The sequence below is a fragment of the Sceloporus undulatus genome, chromosome 2 (assembly GCF_019175285.1).
Source record: "Sceloporus undulatus isolate JIND9_A2432 ecotype Alabama chromosome 2, SceUnd_v1.1, whole genome shotgun sequence".
NCBI lineage: Eukaryota > Metazoa > Chordata > Lepidosauria > Squamata > Phrynosomatidae > Sceloporus > Sceloporus undulatus.
Window position 1 is genome coordinate 233881608 of NC_056523.1, and position 20533 is coordinate 233902140.

Genomic DNA, 20533 nt, shown 5'->3' on the forward strand with positions numbered 1-20533 from the left:
TTATATTTCTTTCATAGCCACGCTCCCTATTCTTAATCTTCTTCTAATTTCCGATCAATGTTTGATCCCAAATATGAGAACCTTTACAATTTCTATTTCCTCATTGTCTAGTTTCAATGTTTGTAAGTTCTCTGTGGCTGTTATTTTTGTTTTCTTTATGTTCAACAATAAACCTGCCTTTGCACTTTTTAAAACCTTTTTAGTAGTTGTTCCAGGTCTGTGAGGTTCTCTGCTAGTATTATGGTGTCATCAGCATATCTCAGATTCTATTTTCATACCTCCCTCTTCCATGTCCAAGCCTGCTTTCCTTACAGTATGTTCTGCATTTAAGTTGAATAGGTAGGGTGATAGGATGCACCCTTGTCTGACTCCTTTGCCAACTGGAAACCATTCTGTTTCTCTTTGTTCTGTCCTGACAGTAGCCTCTTGTCCTGAGTACAGATTCCTCATTAAGACTATCCGATGTGTTGGCACTCCCATGTCTTTAAGAGCTTTTCATAGCCTTTCATGATCTGTGCAGTTAAAGGCTTTGCTATATTCTATAAAGCACAGGCTGATTTTCTTTTGGAACTCCCTGCTACGCTCCATTAGCCATCATATATTTGCAGTGTGATCCCCAGTGCCTCTTCCTTTCCTGAAACCTGCTTGGACATTTCTCTCTTCATGTATAGTTGGAGCCTATGTTGCAGAATTTTGAGCATGATTTTGCTCACATGGGAAATTAGTGCTATGGTTCAGTATCTTGTGAATCCTTTTTTGTGGATGGGGATACATATTGATCACTTCCAATTTGTTGGCCATTGTTTTGTTTTCCATATCGGTTGACATATGTTGGTTAGCACTAGAGTTGATTCTGTCAGGGTGGATTGCAGCAGTTCTATTGAAATATCATCTGTTCCTGGAGTCTTGGTTTTTTTCCATTTCCATTATTGCAGCTTCCATCTCAACTAAAATAGTGAAAGGTCTGGAAACCATGCCCTATGAGGAACGCCTTAGGGAGCTGGGTATGTTTAGCCTGGAGAAAAGAAGGTTAAGAGGTGATATGATAGCCCTGTTTAAATATTTGAAGGGATGTCATATTGAGGAGGGAGAAAGCTTGTTTTCTGCTGCTCCAGAGACTAGGACCCGGAGCAATGGATGCAAGCTACAGTAAAAGACATTCCATCTCAACATTAGGAAGAACTTCCTGACAGTAAGGGCTGTTCGACAGTGGAACACACTCTTTCCTCGGAGTGTAGTGGAGTCTCCTTCCTTGGAGGTCTTCAAATGGAGGCTGGATGGCCATCTGTCGGGGATGCTTTGATCTGGATTTCCTGCATGGCAGGGGGTTGGACTGGATGGCCCTTGTGGTCTCTTCAAACTCTATGATTCTATGAGTCTATAATTCTATGAATTTTTAGAATGTGGGGTTCATCTTCATATGGCTCTTCATTCCATGTGTCCTTTATGTTAATAATTAATAATAATAATTTGTTTTATTTATATACTGCTATTCCAAAGATCATAGCGGTGAACAGCAAGTAAGCTAATTAGCAAGTAAGCTAATGTTGTCATCTCTTTTATATAACTCTTCTGTATATTGCATCCATCATCTTTTTATTCCTTTGTGGTCTTGAATTATGCTATTTTTATTGTCGTAGAGCATCCCGATCCTTCATTTGAACTTTCCCTTGATTTCTTGAATCTTGTGGAATAGGTCTCTCATTCTTCCCTTTTTGTTGTTGTCTTCTATTTCTCTACATTTTTCGTTGCAGTAATTTTCCTTATCGTTGTGCACTAGCCGTTGTACTGTTGCATTCATAGTTCTTAGTTTATCCCTATCTCCTTTTTGTTTTGTTTCTCTTTTTTCCTTTATTGCTTGTAGTGTTTTATTTGTCATTCATGGTTTCTTCACTTTCCTTTTGTCTGTTGGAAGTGTCTTTATGCATTCTTCTTTTATTATGCCCCTAGCTTCAGACCAAAGCTCTTCCAGTTCATGATTTATTATTATTAGTACAGCAAATCTAGGATAAACACACTGTTAGATTCACTTCCAAATTCCAATTTCTTGTATTCAGTGAGCTAAGGATCTCTTTTCTGTTGATTTTCTGAAGACAAAGTTCTATCCTAATTATTATTTGGACAGTCCTGTGCAATGTAGTTTCAGGTTAGAAATAGTGACTTATCATAAACATAGCTTCATGGGTGATCATAGAATTGAAGCAGCATCTCCAATATATCAAAGTATCAAACTCAAACTATCAAACATTAACTGAACTAAATTAGATTAGTTTTGCAATAGTATGGTAAATTGTCAGTGGTGTTCATGATGGATTGGAGAGAGCTAACAATTTTTTTGAGGTTCAGATACTTTTGACAGAAACCTTGACATCAGCCTTGCTTTACAAAACATACTACAAGAAACATGTCTAATCTGTAGAGGATATTTCAAGTCTCCTCCCTTCTCTGGGGCAACTTAACTGAAAAAACAAAGTACCACACCTGATGTTTAAAGTATTGTGCCTTTGGAGATTTGATATTCTGGAGGCCATGGTACAATAGTACCGTTACTCATCTCCCTATAGTAACTAGGAATGGGTAAGTCTTTTTAAAATCTCTCTTGAAATGATAAATTGATCATTTAGTGGCTATAATGACTTGTAATTTCTATTTACCCACCATAGTTGATCAGTTTCATACATCAACAGAGAAATACTGAATACAAATTGGCTGAATTTGGATGTATCTTTAAACCATAGGTTAAAATCCAAAGTTCTTCAGGTAGGCCGTTGCCCACCCCTGCATCAAATTTAAGGGTTTGGAGGAGGCTGCAGAGTCAAGAGGAAATAAAGCCTACTGTCATTGAATTGAAGGATGCCATTCTACAGTTGGTGGGACTAACTAGATAAAACCCATACCTATGGGAATGAGGCTGAGTTGATGCCTGGTATGTGTCTTCTATTGGCTCTATTCTTTCAGCATGAATACAGTGGTGAGACTGGAAGCTTTGTTTTACTTTTGTATCTAGATAAATCCCCATGTTATGTCCAGACCAAATACTGTGGCTTTAGGGAAACATCCCATGATGATAATCCAGAGTACAACCCTCCAAATGTTATTGGACTGCAACTCTCATAAGCCCTGGTCAGCATATTCAAAACTGGAGAATGCTAGGTGTTGCAGTCAAACATCTGGAGAGTCGCTCTAGGGCTACCTGAGCCCTAAGCGATAGTTAACAGTAACAACAGTTTTCTCAAGTTGAGAAACAGAAAATAATTTCAGTGGAAAACATGAGGACAAATTTCCAATTTCTGGTCTCCTTTTAGGAAATAGAAGAATGTAGCACAAGAACCATAAACCAAAGTTTGTTTTTACCTTCAGACTAGATAAATTTATATACAAAAAACTGCACTCCATGCTTGAGTTTTTAGCAAGCTCATTGTTGTATATGAAAGAAACGAGGATTTTGAAAGCTAAAACAAATAAAATTACTTTTTCCAACTATTATCCACATGATTCTTTTTCTTAGCAAGTTATTTTGAAGTTACTTATAGATAAAGATGATAGGAAACTCAATGACCATCTTACCAATGCAATTACAATGTTTATTGTATGGTGAGACATTAAAATTAAAGGATTTTTGGTTCAGTGGGTCAGGCTAAAGTAAAATGAAATTAATTTAAAAAGGGCAGTATTTGTGATGAAAACAATATCTTCAGTTTATTATAACTTTAACAGGAAAGAGTGACCCAGCATTGTGCTATAAAAAAAACTGCCATGTAATTTTCTACATTTCAGGGCGGGGGGGGGGGGGGATTGGTGGAAAATTCACATTTTTATGTGAAATCCCAATGTTTTCCCACAAGTTTCATTATATTTTGTTATCTTGTATTCTCACTCTGTGAGGTGATAATATTTTTTTATTCTTTTTTAATAGTACAATATCTGAAGATATACATGTCTGTACAGCACACTGGCTTTCTCACATTGGCCCAAAACATGCAGGTGGCTTTGGCTGCTGTAGGGGTGGGTGGCATTCAGATGATGGCCGGACGCTGCTCTGGTGCTGCAATCCAGTCCTTTCAACTGGATCAAAAAGGAGCGGATTTAATCTGGCTCCTGGTGTCACTGCAGTGGTGGCCCGCTTTGGGAATACGTTGTGCAGTTGCTACAGTCCCGGCCCGATTGTGGCCACAACATGGTCTCTGGTCACTCTTTACTGGCTGTGTGCTTTGACTCTACGTCTGTAATCCAGTATAAGCTGGTTATGTGTCTTCAAATCTGGCCTGACCTATGGTGAATCTAACATAGGGTTTCCTTAGTAAGATTTATTCAGAGGAGGTTTGCCATTGCCTTCCTCTTAGGCTGAGAAAATGTAACTTGGACAAGATCAGCCAGTGGGTGCCCATGGCTGAGCCAAAATTTGAACCCTCATCTCCCAGAGTCTGGTCCTAGTCAAACATTCAAACCACTGTGCCATACTGAGGAGCTGACTTGTTATGTGCCTTTAAATTGACTCTAACATATGGCAACTCCCTTCAGAGGATTTCTTTGGCAAGATTCCTTGCCATTCTTAAATAGGGAGTGGAATTCATTGACTTAGCTTGAAAAGTGTTAGGGCTTCAACTTCAGCATAAAATTGTGTGTTTCATTGTGGCTTGTCAACTCAGCCTGCAAATTAACTATTGATGTAAAGGAAAAATGACAACTTTTCACTAAGTTTGAAAATAATAGTGATTGAAATCAAGCAGTATCAGTCTGCTGGCAAAAGAGTCCATGTTGGTGACGTCCTCACTTCACGCAGCTTTCCATGCAATTCCATCATCCATTCTGGAGGTTTGGGGATCCCTTGGAACAGATAAAGCATCAGATTGTGGGGAAATGGGGTGAACAGAAGCCCCATTGCTTTAGCAAACATTTGTTTATCTGCCATTAGACAGCAGCCATGGATTACGTACTGTGTTTAGCAAAATAATAATGATAATAATAGCAAAAAATAACTAGTGGGTCTCTTGCTAAAATAATGTAAAACCAACACCTTGTTTTGCTTTATTACTCTGAGTGGGTAACATCTCTAAATGTATTCTGTTGTAGTACTTATCAGGAGAGCCAGTGTGTTGTAGTGGTTTGACTGTTGGACTAGGATAGTGTGAGACTGGGTTTTAAATCCCTGCTCAGCCATGGAAACCCACTGGCTGACCTTGGTTAAGCCACACTCTCTCAGCTTCAGAGGGAGACAAGGGCAAGCCCCCTCTGAACAAATCATGCCAACGGAACCCCATAACAGGGTCACCTTAGATTCACCAGAAGATAGAAAGGTCTCAAAGGCACACAACAACAGCAGCAGCAACAACAACAACCTTCTTATTAGTTGTGGAGGACTGGCATTCTACCCCCCTCCCAACATGCCAGGGACCGGTACCAAATTTGTGCCTATTGGCTACAATTGGTTCTTTTTTTCATGGAAGCTCTCTAGGGATTGACAATAGATGGCTCCAGGATGCAAAGCAGGCTCCAGGCCACTAGTGTGAAAGGCATTGAGCTACAAGGTCTTGTTTCTAAAGAAAACATGTTTCAGGTTATTGTTCCACCTCTGTCTGAAACAGTGCCTGAGACACTGCTCTAAATCCTGCTTGTAAAGAGATATGTTCTCATCTTATATTTCTTACAATGAAGGCCTTCATTCCTTAATTTCATATGTTCCGTGTTACAACTCTTTGAAATGTTTGACTCCCACATGGGAAGGCAAAATAATCTGATCGGGGTTTAGCATGGGGCTATATGACCCATGGTTTAAAACAATACAAAGAAAACTTGTTTTTGAAGGCAGCTCCTGTGTTGAAAACTATGAAACATTTAGTAGCCAAGGTTGGCTCAGGGCTTTTAATTTGTTCATGTGGCGAACCCCACAGCTGCCTTTCAAAGAACAGAGTCTACTGAAGTACACAGCCCAGAAGCTGCCACTTCAAGTGATGAAAAGTAAACAGTCTAAGAAACATCTCCTTTATGTAATTATCTTTTTCATAAAACTGATTTTTTGTTTGTTAAATAATAACCTGTAGGATCATAGTAAAACAGAAATGTTGATTAGTCTGGTAAAAGACTATGGTCTGTAGAAGAAACAATTTTTGAATCCCTCCAAGGGATGGCTTGTTTTGTTTTGTTTGCTCAGATGGGCAAAGAGATTATTTTAAAGTTTGAAAATAAAAAGAAGGAAAATATGAAAATATATTTAAACCAGAATAGGGAGATTTCAGTAAAATTAAAGTTGCTTAAGAGGAAGCTGTCAGTTCTGGTCTGTAGGCAGGCAGCCTTATGAAATATGCATATTTATTTTGCTTCAGTGGGTTTTATTCTTCAGCAAGTGTCCATTGAAGATGCGTTCTAGACACGCAAAAAGTACGTACTAGATACATACTAGGGTTAGGAAAGGGCGTCCTTTCCGAACGCCCTAACCCTAGTACATACCTAGTACGTACAAAATGGTGGTGCCCATTGTACATGGGTGCCGCCATTGGGATGTCACGACTGTGCCGCCTCCAAATGAAGTGGCACAGAAGTGACGCCCTGGCGCCGTGTGAGGGCGTCTGGGGCGGCGTTTCCGCAGCGCCGGAAGGAGCTCCTTCCAGGTTTGTGTCGGTGGGCACAGCCTTTAAACGGCTGCGCTAGCGATACAAAAGAGAAAGGGGCTGAGTAGCCCCTTTCTCTTCGTCCCTGCCGCTGTCGGTTGTCCTTGGGGCATGAGGCCCCAAGGACACCCCTTTCCAGGCCGCTTTTGCCGCTTCCCCGCGGCCTGGAAAGCGGCAGATCGGGGCCTCGGAGGCTGCCGCTGTGGCAGCTGAGGCCCTGATCCAGCGGGGAAAGGGGCAGGAACAGGCCGCCCCAAAAGGGCAGTCTGTAAACCGCCGAAGACAGCCCAAGGCCACATAGCAGAATTTGGGCCCTTTCTCAATACACAAAGTACTTTGATCCCTTTTAATTGCTATGGTTACATGCTATGCAATCCTGGGATCTATAGTTTCATGCGGTATTTAGAATTCTCAGCCACAGCATGTTAGGATCTCCACAGACCACAAATCTGTGGATTGTGAAGAATGCAGCCATGGCAGTTAAAGTGGAACCATAGTGCTATAACTGCATAGTGTGAATTGGCCCTTACTGCACACGATCCAAGTTAAGACAATTGCAAAGTTGCTGAGGAGAAACAGGCAGCAAAGAAAACAAGTCAAAAAAATGGAAAGGATTTGTGCAAAGACGTTTTTAAAGAGAGAATACCCTAAAGAAAAATCACCTTCCATTATTAGCCTATTAATATTAACCCATTTTTCACCAACTCTAATTGTGCTGATCCTCTCAGAAAAAGAGACTTCTGTGTTGAGTCATCCCTATCAAGAGCCTTTTCCCACCAAGGTGGATGCCAGGTCACCAAACTCACCTTCTGTCACCACAGCGTTGTCATAAAGGGCTACTGCCAGGTTTAGGGAGAAGGGTCCCACTTTACAGTTCATTCTGAGAATTGATTCAGATTTCTAGGCTCTGGATTGATTTGGACTTTATCACATTTTTTTAAGGTCGGAGGTAATATCTGTGCAATTCAGTCTCCCCACTTTGTATATTTAGCCCCGTTGCTATTTATGCAATGCTGTGAAGATAATATTTTGCTTGCTTTTGTTCAAAGAGTACAGGTTCATCTGTTGGAGGTCTTAAAAACTAATATGTGGTGAACTATAAAATCAAGCTTTCAACGTTTTCTTTTCATCCCCAACATTTGTGAAGAACACCCTAATTGTATGCCTGAGTGCATCTGTTAAAGTGAAAATATAAAGCAGGCATGTGTGAACTGCAGCCTGTAAGGCAAATGTGGCCCCAGGGTCATTTGGGGGCCCTTGTACCACCACTTTTCTTTTTAAAAAACTAAATATGCTACCACTTGACATCTAAAAACCTGGTGCTAATGTTTGTTTTTTTCCTAGTTGAAAAGAAGTATCTCTTATTTTTTCTCTCCTCATCATCATTGCCGCCTATGTCCTCTGATGGGAGGCACATTTTAAGTTAAAAATTAGATTAATGTTTTATAGAGCGTAGTGGACATGGGAGGGGTGTCCTTCCAACTTCCTCAAGGACCAGTGTGCCCCCAACCCCTGGCAATTTTTCCACCCCATTCCTAATGTGAAGCATAGCCCATGAGGTTGTGCATGGTGGCTTTGGGTGGTGGTTTGGAAGCCACCATGCAAGGAATGTGCTTGGGGTATAGATTCTTTAATTCTTTCCTAACCAGAAAACCCTGACTCTCATAATGAAGCCAGTTGTGTTCCTAACAGAGTGTGATGTTGCTGAAAAGCAATAAATAAATAAAATTAAATAAAAACTATTTTTTTAAAAAAATTAGCAAACTTTTTTCCTGATGGCTGAAAAACTGTTATGTTTAGTGTGTTTTTATAGAGGATTTTCTGTTGCTGCTTTGCTCTGGAAGTTACCTGCTGAAATTCTGTGTCGTGTAAAATTTGATAAATGTACAGTAAGCCCTGCTGGTGTGAAGCTTGGCAGGTTTAGGGAAGAATTAAAATGAAGTTCCAGTACATTGTTATGGAAGTAATTCTCCTGTAAAATGCGTAGCAACAAGAAATTGCTAGGTGCATATTATTATTTAAATGCTCATTTGGAATCGCCAAAATAGATTAATCTCTGAGGATAGTATAAGCGTTGAAAATAGGATTTCTCACATAACATGCTTATGCTGACCGCAGTTGCCCAACTTTATGCATAATGCTACCCATACAGCTCATAGTTCATAACATGATATAATAGCTGCCAGATCTTCCCTAGCATTGTTCTGTTTTTTCAGTGCTCATCACACATGTAATATGTGCATATACTTATTATTCATGAGGTGTGTCTTTGATAAATGTGCTGTTGCTGAAAACCTTAACACATGCCAGTGAATGTACCATTTCCTCAAAAATCTCTTCAGTCAGTTGGTTGTAATTTTGTAAAAATTAACAACCATTCTAAACATTTTCCAGTAATTGTAATTCTAGTGCTAAAGGATTCTAGTGTAATTCTAGTGCTAAATTCTAAAGGATTTCATTTATGTTTGTTTATTTCCAAGGAGTTAGGGAAGAGGACTTTCTGTTTTGCTGCTTATTTTGCCCTTTTAAATGCCTGAGCTTGAATCATTATGGGTTTAGAAAAAGAAACAGAATTCCATTACAGAAGGTACAGTGTCAGTTCCCACCTACCATTGAAATCCAAGAAATTAACATTTTGCAAATAAAAGTTAGTATGGTTGAGTTCTGGAAGCATGTTATGTGTACTGTGGATTCTCATCTACTCACCCTCGATCAAGCAGTTCAAATGCTTACATGTGAGATCTGGTTAAATAATAATCCACTATCTTTTTTCTTTTTCTCTTTAAGATTCTGTTTCTCTTTTTTTAAAAAAATCTGAAATAAGCTAGCCTTCCATATCCACAGATTCTTCATCCCTGGATTCAAGCATCCACAGCTTGGAAGTGTGTGTGTGTGTGTGTGTGTGTGTGTGTGTATAGTAAAAAGCCTCAGTGATTTGGATAATAGAATAGAGAGCATGCTTATCAAATGCTTATCAAATTTGAAGATGACACCAAATTAGGAGAGGGAGCTAATACTCCAGGGGACAGGATAAGAATTCAAAATGACTTTAACAGATTAGAGAGCGGGGCCAAAATTAACAAAATAAATTTCAACAGGGAGAAATGTAAGCTATTACACTTAAGCAGAAAAAATAATCAAATGCACAGATATAGGATGGGCAACAGTTGGCTTTGACAACATTACCTGTGAAAGAAATACAGGAGTCTTAGGAGACCATAAGCTGAACATGAGTTAACAGTGTGATGCAGCAGCTAAAAAAAAAATTCTATAAATACAAGAATTCAATTAAGTAACCTATGAAAAATCAAACAAACAAAAGAAATAGCAGCTGTTTACTAGATTACCTCTTTGTTCTCTAGTTCTAAAGATGTATCTGAATACTATAGCACTATTTTGACCTGTGTGCTAAAAACGAAATGTGCGAGAACCAGCTAGATCTCCCTGCACAAGCAGCTTCAGTCTGGGCATCACCTATGGGAAGTTCTATCCTGAATTCTTACCAAATGTCCTTCAGATGGTGTGAGATCATAAAAATGCTGCCTCTCAGTTCTGTGAATGTTAGTAATTACGAAGAGAAGGCTGTATCCCAGCAGCTTCCATATCACTGCAGAGAATATATTGATGGAACATGTATTGTTCTTCACCATCAAATAAAATGCTGATGCCCCTGAAACTCCTTGTGCATCCAGGCTACTCTCATGGCCATTTATTTCAGGACTGGCTGGTATGTAGTAACCATTTCGTACAAATATCCTTTCTTTGTCTGGACTGAAATGGAAGAGGGGTTGAGGCTTTGTTGTTGCTAACTTCCATCAAGTTGACTTCAACTTATGATGACCCTATGAACAAGAGACCTCCAAGTCACCGTGTCATCAACAGCTCTGCTCAGGTCTTGCAGGCATAGAGCCATGGTTTTCTTGATTGGGGCTGCATCTGTACTACAGAACTAATGCGTTTGACACGGCTTTCACCATGGCTCAATGCTATGAAATTTGGGGATTATAGTTCTGTGAAATATTTAGTATTCTGCTAGAGCTGCCACAGCAAACTGCAAATTCCAGGATTCCCATAGGATCGAGCCATGGCAGTTAAAAGTGGTATCAAACTTCATTAATTAAAGTGTAGCAGCAGCCTGGATCTATTAATCTGTGATGCTCTCTTCTTCTTCTTTTACTATTGCCTTCTATCTTACTAAACGCTGTTGGCTTTTTCTATTGAGTCATATGAAATTAATGCACTAGTCCTGTGGTTACTGCAATCCCTGGTCTTCGCTTCCTTGGGGACTGGAATGTATATTGAGCATTTCTATTTTTTACCATATTCATTGTTTGAGTTAGAACTAGAATAGAGTCTGTCTCTGCAGCTTGAAGCAGCTCTATGTCTTCAAATGATTTCCTCTTCAATGAATCTGTCATTCTTTCATCTTCTTTATATAGTTCTTCCATGTATTGTTCATCTTTATTATTTCTACATAGTCATGTAATGTGTTGCCCAGCTGGTCATAGAGCATCCTAACTCTTGGTTTAAATTTCCCTTCGATTTCTTGGATCTTTTTGGAAGACGTCTGTTCTCCCTTTTTTGTGTCACCTTTTATTTCTTTCCATTTATTATTGTAGTACTTCTCCTTGTCCCTGTGCACAAATTATTGAACAGTTGCATTAAGGGTTTGGACTCTTTCTATCTCCTTTTACTTTTGCTTCTCATTCGTCTTTAACTGCTTTAAGAGTTTCATGTGTCATCCACTGAGGCTTCTCTTTCTTTTTGGCTGCAGATAGTGTCTTTTTGCATTCCTCCCTGACAATATCAGAGTTCTTCTGGCTCGAGGTCAGTTAGGTTTAATAATGCAATCTAATTTTTCCATTATCTTTAAATTCTACAGGAATGTTTTTCAGTTTGTATTTTGGCAAGATGGTTGGTTTAGTGCAGTGGTTTCCGAACTTTTTTGGGGCTACTGCTCCTTTTTCCTCTTAGGTGACAACCCTAACACACCCACCCACTATGCTTATTCCTTGTTATTAGGCCTACTATTCTACTGCATATGCAAAACAAGCAATCTTGGTTTTTGCCTCCTTTGTGCCTGGTCACCTTAGGAGCAGCTGGCTGTGCTGTAACCAAAAAGTCTATCACCTGTGCTGGCCTTGCGGCTAAGGCCAGCTTGGGTGAGAGAGAGGCTTCTTAGTCACTGTTCAGCCAGCTGTTCAGTTGCAATTCCCAATATGAGTGGATGTAAAGGGAGAAGCTTCTCTCCAGCAGTGAGGGATTCTCCATTCGAGAGAGGCAAAGGGCTCTTTTGAAGAATCGACCCAGGATACTGCTCCTTTTTCCCCAGAGAGGTGCCTTCCCCACACAGCTTCAACTTCACTCCCCCCCCCAACATTGTTTCTTCTGCTATCTCTTCTTTTTTCCTATCCAATGGAAAAAAGAAAAAGCAGCAGAGATCCTACCTGCCAGCCAAGTCCCATCCAAGCTTAAACATGGTCTCAGATTTGGAAGCTCTTTTTTGCTGCTCTTTCTCCCCCACTGCCATGTAACTACTCACTCCAGTCATTTGGTCTGTCCTAAAATGGCACCGCAGGAGTGAGATCATACTGGCAGGTGAAAAGCAAGCGATACTACCATAGAAAGCGATCAGTGAGGCTGGGCAGATTTTAACACCCTTGAAAAGTGAAATTCATGCAAGCCTTATCCCCACCCTGGTTCTAAAGGCCACTGGTTCCTTGTGTCTTTCCTGACTCCACTTTAACTGCCACGGCTCAGTGCTGTGGGATCTTGGGAACTGTAGTGACACCAGAGCAGGCTAAATGTCTCACAAAACTACAATTCCCAGAATTCTATAGCATTGAACCACGGCAGTTAACTTGATATCAAACTGGATTATTTCTGCAGTGCAGATTCAGCCTATAAGGATGGAAAAGAAATCTGTTGCATCAGTCTTATCTTGCATATATGTTATGTCTGTAAAATATATGCAACTCTTTGTAATACACCTCCAAAGAAGTGTATTGTTTTGAAACAAGAACTATTTATTTCACTGGCAGTCTAAGCATGCTGATGTTTTAGCAGAAAATAGTACCAATAGAGAGGACATCATTTTGTACACTTTCTCTTTAAATTTCCTGACGTGTGCTTGAATTTGACAAAGAACTCCTTATCATTTTGTGGAGACTTAGGTTCCTGAATCAGCAGATTTTTTCCCCCTTGAAATTTCTTAAAACTCAGAGCCCTGTCAAAACAAAGATGGCTGGCAAATCCTAGGGACAGAGCAGAGAGAGACAGACAGAGACAAAGAAGCCCCTGAGAAGGCAGACGGACTTATATTGCTTGCGGTTTTTTAGTACAGCTGGTTTCAGATGTGTCGGCCTTGTACTGCTCTGGTTCCACTGCCAAAGCAAGACTGTCACAGCTGGTAGTACTTACTGTACTTGCGGGAAAGTATGTGATTCATTAGTTGGAACCGTATGTTTTTCACCAGTTCTGGTCATGTTTTTGTTAGGATGTGGTAAAAGCATAAGCGGGGGGTGAAGGGACAATGGAAATATGTGACTTGTTAAAGGTTGGTCTCAACCAGTTATTAGCTAAATTGTATACCATAAAAAGTCCACAATACCTCATAAGACAAATGACTTAATTCTTTATTTTTTAGCAGAGGTCATTTAGTAGTAAAGATTATCAACATAAAGGCCTCCCCCCCCTTTCTTTAAAACCATAAATGAATCTGGGAAGAAGTAAAAAAAAAAACCTGAAAATGAAAATGAAAATGAAGAAAGCATGTCACAAGCTAGCCCAAGAATCTTAAAACAAACTGGCTATTATATGAGTGGTGAAATCCATGTTGTGAATTATCTACAAGGCTGATGTATCATAAATTGAAGGAGACGAAGATAACAGGGAGGGAGGGCTGTCCTACAATTTATTTCATTAATATTATTAAAACAGGTCTGAAAGGAAATTAGTGTTTTTAAAGAACAAATATATTTTGGCAAAAAATCTCTTCTGTGTTATTCATTTGATAGTGATGTTAAACCCACGGAGGAATTGGAGTTATATTATAGCAGCAGGTATGTACTAGCAGTGCAGAAAGTTTCATTGGGTAATTTTCAGTTTGTCCAAACCTAGGGGACAAAAATTAAGAGAAGGAAGGCAGGCAGGCAAAAAGAAAAGACAAACCAAGAAAAACCATTCCCACTCTCCCCAATTTTTAAAATGATTACTAGCATATGCAATATTTGCATTAATAAAATCCTTTTGTTAGAATTTCCTTGTGGATGTCTGCACAGCCATGGTGATCCATGGGCATTTAAATTGCTCTCAAGAGAACATGCAACTGCTTTTAAAATCTTCAACAATCTTTTATTATTTTGCATTATTTATCATAATACTAGGAAAGGAACCATTCTAAATGCAGGGAATGTATTTGAATGCAGGAACCTGCCAGGAGAGGCCTTCCCTTCCTCAGATCGCTTCCTATTTTAAAAAAAGGCCTCTCCCCATAGTTCTAAAATGGTGAGGGGGACTTAACAAAATTACCTCATGCCTCCCATAGGCATTGTGGAGTAAAATGGGGGGGGGGATTAGTTATTTGGGGAGAAGTGGATATTTTTTTAAACCCTGGAGGGACCTGGTGGGATCCCATGGTCTGCACTTTGCCCAACCATGCTTTAAAGCATATCTTAACTCTCAACCTTATAGTACACCTAAACTGTTGTCCCGAGCTTGATGTAGTATCATAACGCCAAAGCTGTGTTCAAGACTGCAACCTGAAGTCTTTAAATCAAAACAACAGTACATTTTTAAAAGGCATTTCTTAAAGGACTGCACACAGTTGCCAGTTTCTGCCAGTAACATGTTGCAATAAGCATTATGCCAGTCGAGTTCTGCATGCTTAAAAGAGCCGATTCCTAAAACAAGAAGAAACAAGCCTTCTCCTCTTTCTCTGTTTTAAGTAGTGTTGCAAAAAATCCCTCCAGTATCTATTAGGATGACCTATGCCACCGAGTACTCCAGCACGTATTCCGGCAAGTGTAGTTGACCATTGTCAGCCTGGTGATTAAAAAGAAAATCATGCCTAGGAACCTCTTTGGTCATTTTTTATTAAGTAAACAAAGATCCTGGGAAGCACAAGAAAGAAGTCTGCAGTGACTGTGCAGCATGAGGTACCAATGGTCTGAGGGTGTTTTGGTTTTTTAAAGTATGCCTGGTAGAGGATTTCAGTCCATAAGCCCTGTGTCTCACCCCGGTTTGCCCATCGCTGTTGCTACTTGACTTGAAATAATGAGGAATGTCTGCATGATCAAAACTTGCTCCCAGGCTCCTGGTATTCACATAACAGGAGCTTGGTGGTATGTATGCATGTATGTCTGAGGTGACAAAACAGCTAGTTGTACTGTTTCTGCAAGTAATACAGTCACACAATTGTTTTTGAGAGAAATTCTAAATGCATTTACAAGAAATTAAGCTCCATGTACAGTGGTACCCCGGGATACGAAATGATCGCGTTACGAAATTTCCGGGATACGAAAAAGGCAGATTGGCAAAAACGGTTTCGGGTTACGAAATATTTTTCGGGTTACGAAATTTTTTCGGCGCGAAATTCAAATGCTATAGGCTTCCAGCGCTAACGGAAAGCTATTTCGGGTTACGAAATTTCCGCGTTACGAAGGGAATGGCGGAACGAATTAATTTCGTAACCCGAAGTACCACTGTATTTCTATAAATTAGGACTGAAACTTTTGTAAATGTTGTTTCTTTTTGAATTGTAGCTTTTCCCATTCTCCTCACCAGTGTTTGTTGAGATATGCGTTTATCACAGTGGAGACTCTGAAATGCTTTCTTAATTATGGACCCTGTTTTCTGCATGTGCAAAAACCTTTCTCACCTCCTTGGAGTTAATTTACTCTGGCAAACCTTTTAAAGGTTTCTCTGGGCTTACATGCAAGCCGGAAAATGTTGCTGGGGTGTATGCAGTTACTTTTCAGGAAGTACATCTGGTGGTGAGCAGAGCATTGTATCTGTTACATTTTTGAAGTCACTGCTGGGGGCCTCCATGAGTGCTTCATCCATTAGATTAGAAGATGATGTAATTCTCAGGAGAATGAGCTCCCTCACCCCCCCCAGCCTCAACCCAAAATGATTTCAGTTGGTGATAGCTGAGGAGGGATGAGCAGTCAGGTGTGGTGCATTCTCTGATGTATTTTGAAGTAGTTAACTCTGGAACTCTCCCACTTACTTATGAAGGCCCTCGCTCCTAATGACCAGCTACACCTGCATTCCAGACCCATCTTTGCTTTTTCGCAGAGATGTCTGCTTAGCAGACCTACCTCTGCTTTTTCTGACTCACCTCTGAGGTCGAGAGAGAAAACAAGACTACATTTTACCACATTACTCAAGGTCCATAAACTCTGCATGTGTGGGGGAGTGTGTGGCTAGCATGTTTCAACGTGTTGCTACCACAACCCCCCCCCCCCCCCCACTTTTTTTTTTGTGGTATATATCATTACACGATCCAATTATGCCTCTCATCCAAATCCGGAGCTTGGAATTCTTACTTTTTTGGACTATATTTTCCATAATTGCTCAAAAATGACTACAACTTGAATCCCAAGTTGGGAGAAAGGCAGGCTATAAATCCCATAAATAAATACAAATAAATAAATAAGTAAATGACACATTATGCCCCCTCACCCTTCTTGGCATTCCCTCCTCCTTCTATTTCTGCCATCCTGTCTTGAGATTTTAAAAAAGGAGAACAGTTCTAGACAGATTGAAAAAGAACTGAGGTTTATGTTGGAAGAAATTCTGATTAATTATCCTTGGCTCATACTCATATTCCATGGATGTAGATAGAGGAGTAATCAATGCAGGTGGCCCAGCAAAGAGTTCTGTTGTGTCCTGAAGAAAAGAAGGAAAGGAAGCAAAGCTTGAATTACAGCTGTGTCAGGGCTAAACACATTTTGTTTCTTTGGTTCGGTTCTGGTTGGGGGACAGAAAGATCATGCTGATTTTAGTCAAACACATAACATCTATTTTGTGATTTAGAGAACGTTGTAAGTTGGAGATCGGATATTTGCTCAAGTTTTAGATTGTTACCTTGCACAGCTGAATAAAATGGGGGACTGCTGGGCAATGCAAGCCTCTTAAGACTGTTTTCTGTCCTCCTGCAGAGGAGGCCTATATCTTTAATTATTGTGCCCTTGTTGCACAGTGGTTACATGGCTGTGGTGGGTTCCAAGGTCCCCTCTGCCTTCCATCTTTTCATTGGTTGGTAAAATGAGTACCCAGCTTGTTGGGGCCAGTTGGCTTACACATTGTAAACTAGTTCACTGATAAACAGTATAGAAATGTGCTTGCTATTGTTGCTGCTATTATTGTGACCAGTTATTGACTACTCATTGAATATACATTTTAAACTTACTTAAAATTAGTACTCTCAGTGGAGTCTGAAAGTGTCTACTGTTAGAGCACTTCCTCACAAATTTTATTTTTAAAGGTACAAAATTGGAATCAGTTCTGCTCAGGTAGCAAGTGAAGTGCCGAGATCTTCTGGAGAAAGATGTAGATTTTAAGGAACTAGCCCCATAACCGAAAATGGATATATGGTTCTGAGGCAGAAAACATATTTGAAAGGAATTTATGTGTCTGCCTTTTAAATATAATGACTGTTGAAATAAACCCTGATAAATTCTGGCTGGAAAACAAAACACTTTGATTTGGCAACGTCACTTGGTGTTTTGATGTTTTTCTGTAGGAATGACTAACCATAAGAAAGAGATTTTGATTTAAGATAATGGAAGAGAATCAATAATAAAAGACAACCACAAGCTATAAAAAGTATTTACTAAGGTGGTAAGAAATAGTAGCTTGATACTTTGAATGGAATTAAGCATACTAAGGGTTTTATTTACACAAGGAGGATTAGCAACTAATTGGTATGTTTTGCTTCTTGGCATAGCCGATTGAGTCATAGCTAAAAGCAAACTGTTGTCACTTTTTGAACAGTAACTTTGACTCTTTCATTGTTAGCTGTCTAAATCTTGAATAAAAGAGAACTGTAAGTAACTCGGATTTTAGATATCATGTTCTGTATATTTTTCAGTGTGTAAACAACATAGCCTCATTTGGCTCAGTAAGACTTCTGAGCAAAACTTTTTCAACTTGGGTTATATAGACAATGAGAGCAAAGTACAGTATATACTCGACTATAAATCCAGGTATAAGGCAAGGGCAGGTTTGGGGGCTAAAATTATGGATTTTAATATGACCCATGGATAGGTTGAAGGTAAAATTTAGGGCCATGAATAAAGGATCTAAAGGATGAAGCATAGTAAAACAGTGCCAAAAACTTTCAAAATTCTAGCAGGCACATTTGTGCTCACCCTAAAGCTAAACAGATGAGAGAATAGAGGCAGATCAGTGCTTACTTTTAACCAGGAGATGGTTCCTCTTTTAATGAGTTAAAGTACAGTACTTACATTGACTAGTGGATAAGTCAACTCAGATTTTTTGGGTCAGTTTTTAAACTAAATTTCTAGACTTACACATGAGTATATACAGTGTTAAAATATTGTTATTCGGTAATAAAAACAATATTTCCATGTTACAAAGATCTCTCATTCCATGTGTGTCTGTGTTTTGACAAGGAAAAGCTATCTAATACTCTCTCTGTTGTTGTTGAGTGCCTAAGGTGAATCTATCATGTTTTTGTGTGTGTGTGTGGGGGTCTTTTGGCAAGATTTGTTCAGTAGAGGTTTGCCATTGCCTTCCCCTGAGGCTGAGAGAGTGTGACTTGCCAAAGGTCACCCATTGGGTTTTTATACTTGAGTGAAGAATTGAACCCTGATTGCCAGAGTCTTAGTCCAATGCTCAAACCACTATGCCACACTGGCTCTCCTGCTGTAATTGTTGACCCATGAACATCTACAAAACTGTAGTGCCAAATGGGTCAGAATTGACTTTGGGTTGCAGGGACATATTTTCACAAGACAGGCTCTGTTGCTTCCATTCCTTTGCTTCATCATCTTTTTGGGGGTTTTTCTCTCTGATCTCTTCTTCCTTGAACAGTCTTCTCCCACAGACTGCTCTGCAAATGCAACATTTTCTTCCCTCACTCAGCTCACTCTGCCTCTTAGCATCTCTGCTGCTTTCAGGCCATTTCTGCAGGAGGACAGAAAACAGTCCTAAGAAGCTTGAATTGCAGAGCAGTGAATAGGCAAGGAAAGCACTGTTAACTCAGTCCTCCTCCAGTATCTTGACAGGAAGTCTGTAAAGCATGTGAGGAACAAATAAAATATAAAATAGATGATACAACTGTCAGTGTAAGAGGCAGTGAGATCCCTGTTTCTGCTCTAGGCAATTGACAAGAGAGAGGGAAAGCATGACACAGTGCATATGGCCCTGTCTCGGCCCACTTGCCACTGTCTCCCTCCCTCAGTCCTTATTGATAGGAAGAACCAGGAAGGTACTAAGGGGTTATTATATACATGTCTTGTTTCAACTGTGCGAATAATCTCACTCACGCATTCCTGATTTGTTGTTATTTTTTAATAATCGAAACTGCATCTGTGTGCATCTCTGCTAGTTCTGTTGCCCACGCATGTCAGTATTGCAAGTAAACATGGAGTCGATGATGCGGATGTATTCAAAAGACATACAGAGTGTTGGGTCTATTCGCGTTGGTTATTCATACACTTGACAATGTAAACTCAGGGATAAAACCCTGAGCTCGATTATTCCAAGTTTTGTGGGGGTTTTGACAGCCCCCCTCAACTTAATCAGATACATTCAAAATTCATGTGAATAATACAGATTCAACCCACATTCTACCAGGATTATTTACACCATCTGAATAACAATCCCTAAGAAACTGCTTTGGTGCTGCTATCTATACTGCAAACTCTTACCATCATCGAGCTTCCTTCTCAAGCTGACAAGGCATTAGGCAGAGTAAGGCAGGTGCCAAGAGACACAGAATGGACAAATGTATATATGCCACATCACAATTTTTCTTTCTTCTACTGCCTTTAGAGGCAGTAGAAGATTCTGTCTGAAGTATGTACTCAAATGAGATTCAGCTACCAGTCTCATAAACTTCTGTACATGAGGGGGAGGGGGGATTAGAGAAAATCATATTAACTGAGGGTTTTTTTAAATTAACAAATCTATCCAATTTGTAGTGTGTGAGACTGTTAATGAATCATACACCTATCTTTCAGTTTCTCATCATTGGGAGGAAATGACAAGTGTCAGAATTTCCCCCCTCTTTTTTGAATTTTGCACAAGTAAATGGGAACAGAAAGGCATGTGTTGGAAAAATATATAAGAAAACTGTATATATACAGAAAAATGTATGCATTTGGAAATGGAAGAATTTACCATTCAGGAAGGTGGGAGGAGGAGTGACATCATGCAATCTGATGTAGAAATTGGACAGGGCATTAAGTGCTGGGATTCTGTGAAACCAAAAACAGAACAAAACAAAAAAACAGAAACTGAAAGGAAAGAGGCACCATCATGACTTTGGCCTTAGGCAGCAAAATATTTTGGGCCATCACATCTGCTAACTGTATACCTTTTTTCTTACTGAAAAATAGCAGAAAGGAAAGGCCCTTTTGTCTTGATTATGAAGCATTGTTCATTCCACTTAAAGACAATATTTTGTTTTCTTCCATATTACGTTAATACACTTAAAACTCATTAACTTTCTTTTAAAAAAGAAAATAATATCACTAGTTAGAACTAGGCTTTACCTGGTCAGCTGATGAACTTGTCGATTAAATTAATTAAAATTTGCATCTATAATGGAAAAAAGTTTTGTTAATATTTAAAAAAAACATTGTTTTGTATCACAGGGTGCACCTGCAGGCTGGACAAATAGAAATAATGCAGTTTGACACCACTTTAACTGCCTTCAGAATTGGGATTTCTAG

General features: G+C 39.5%; 1 protein-coding gene and 1 long non-coding RNA gene across 3 annotated transcripts in view; one reads left to right on the plus strand and one right to left on the minus strand.

The window, feature by feature from the left end:
• Positions 1 to 20533, plus strand: part of BNC2 (basonuclin 2) — a 333536-nt gene that overhangs the window by 104729 nt on the left and 208274 nt on the right. The window lies entirely within an intron of this gene.
• On the minus strand, positions 16383 to 20401 carry LOC121922606. Its single transcript, XR_006102195.1, has 3 exons — positions 20354 to 20401; positions 19980 to 20056; positions 16383 to 16499 (listed from the first exon to the last, which is right to left on the minus strand). It is a non-coding gene; the product is annotated as an uncharacterized LOC121922606 (long non-coding RNA).